At 46.6% G+C, this 2,249-nt stretch overlaps 1 non-coding gene across 1 annotated transcript; it reads left to right on the top strand.

Annotated features, from left to right (window-relative positions):
- Positions 1 to 429: 429 nt before the first annotated feature.
- TRNAR-ACG (transfer RNA arginine (anticodon ACG)) lies at positions 430 to 501 on the top strand. Its single transcript has one exon. It is a non-coding gene; the product is annotated as a tRNA-Arg (tRNA).
- The last annotated feature ends 1,748 nt before the right edge of the window (positions 502 to 2,249 follow it).

Raw genomic sequence — 2,249 nt, 5'->3', positions numbered from 1 at the left:
TTCTGAAAAAGACAAGGGAAATGGACAGAGATCCCTATGTCCAAATTTTCTTCCCACTAAGAGATATGAAGGAACTCTGTCTTAAATATTGGATTGCTGTATACCCTAAAAGTGAGCCTACTAGGCAAGGGGTGTTAGGCACAAACAACCAAGAGAAGGAAGCCTCCCATGAAGGCTCTCCTCCCATAGTTCCCGAGTTGCCTGGTGTTCCTTCCTTGTATCCAAACATGCCCCCATTTCTGGAAGCACCCCCTCCACAAAAGCCAACTTGAGTATGTCCCTTAGTTGAAACTGGAGGAGAATTTGGACCAACCCAAGTCCATAAGGCCTTCTCCCTCTTAGAACTAAGACAGATCAAACAAGACCTGGGAAGCTATACAGATGACCCAGCCAAATATATAGATACATTCCAACACATTACCTAGGACTTCCCTGGTGGCTCAGATGGTAAAGCGTCTGCCTACGATGCAGGAGACTCAGGTTCAATCCCTGGGTTGGGAAGATCCTCTGGAGAAGGAAATGGCAACCCACTCCAGTATTCTCGCCTGGAAAATCCCATGGACAGAGGAGCATGGTAGGCTACAGTCCACGGGGTCGCAAAGAGTCGGACAAGACTGAGTGATTTCACTTCACTTCACTTCAACACATTACCTTGGCCTTTGACTTGACATGGAAGGACATCATGGTCATATTTAGTCAAACTTTATCTGACCCTGAGTGTGCTAGGGTTTTAAAGGAAGCCAGAAGTTATGCTATGGGGCTTCGCATGTTAAGTAATAAATACCCAGTGGGGGAAACTTCAGTCCCCTTCTCAGATCCTAATTGGGATTATAATGACCCTGAGCACATCTGGGAAAGGGATCATTTTCTGATCTGTATAAAGGCAGGACTAAGAGCAGCCCAGCAAAAAGTAATCAGCTCTGTCCGAGTCTCAGCAAGAACTCAGGAGCCCAGTGAGAACCCTATTGCCTTTCTGGAAAGGGTAAAAGAGGCCTTACAAAAGTTTACCAATCTGGACCTAGATTCTTATGAGGGACAGGTGATTTTAAAGGACAAATTTCTATCCCAGTGTGCATCAGATATCAGGATAAAGTTACAACAGTTACAAAGAAGGACCCTGCTGCCTCTTTAGATGAGATGGTCCAGACAACCACCAATACCTTTTATAACAGAGAACAGGAGAGGGAGGCCAAGTCCCAGGACAGGGAGAGGAAAAAAAATAAATAAATAAGGCATGCCCAGATGCTGGCCGCCTCCAGGGAAGCCCTATGGCAAACCCTGAGTTCTTAAAGGACAAGGCACAAGGCAAATGCCTAATCTGTAGACACTGGACCAAAGGGTCCAAACAGTGACAAATCTCCTAAAACAGCTTGCTACAAATGCCATCAGTTGGGACTTTGGGCAGCATTTAGCCCTTGGGACCCAAGAGCCTCAAGGTCAAACACCAAGCTTTCCCTCAGGATGGTTCAACAGGACTGAAGCTCCAGTCAACCTGCTGGTTACAGATAACTAACAGAGGGCTGGTGCAAAGGGTGCAGCTGGATGTGGCAGATAAGTCTGAGAATTTGGTTGGCACAGGGGCTACCTGTTCTGTCCTGACCTCCTATTCCGGAGGCTTCTCCTTGCAAACCTGTACCATTTTGGGTGTTACAGGCAAAACCAATTACAAAAAGATTCACCTGAGCGTTTCTTTGCTGGTGCTGGGATGGACAAATATTTTCCCACCAGTTTCTGGTGGTCCCTAAGTGTCCTACTCCGTTATTGGGAAGAGATGTACTCACTAAACTGGGGACCACCCTTGTAATGGGAAACTTTTCAGCCCCTAGAGCCCTACAGCATCTGGTTACCACCGAGAAACCCATTACACCCTCTCCAATAGGAAGGGACCAAAAACTATGGGAGTGCAAAATTAACCCCCTGGTGTGGGACCAGAGGACCCCTGGACAATTGCACCAACCAGAACCAGTCATAACCTACCAGTCATCATTTTCCTCCAAGATCCTACTCAGTTTCCAAACTGGAAACAATACTCCCTCAGAAGAGAAGCTCAGGAAGGACTACAGCCTTTAATAAATAAATTCCTTGCCTGTGGGCTATTGATCCCCACCATTTCACCGTGTAACACCCCAATCCTCCCTGTAAAGAAAAAGGACGGGAGCTGGCAAATGGTTCAACATCTCTGGATCAGAAATGAAGCTGTAGTTTCCCTCCATCCCACAGTACACAATCCCTATGTAATCTTGGGGAAA

Source organism: Ovis canadensis, chromosome 2 (assembly GCF_042477335.2).
Source record: "Ovis canadensis isolate MfBH-ARS-UI-01 breed Bighorn chromosome 2, ARS-UI_OviCan_v2, whole genome shotgun sequence".
NCBI classification, from domain to species: Eukaryota; Metazoa; Chordata; class Mammalia; order Artiodactyla; family Bovidae; genus Ovis; species Ovis canadensis.
This window is presented reverse-complemented; position numbering and strand designations above follow the sequence as displayed.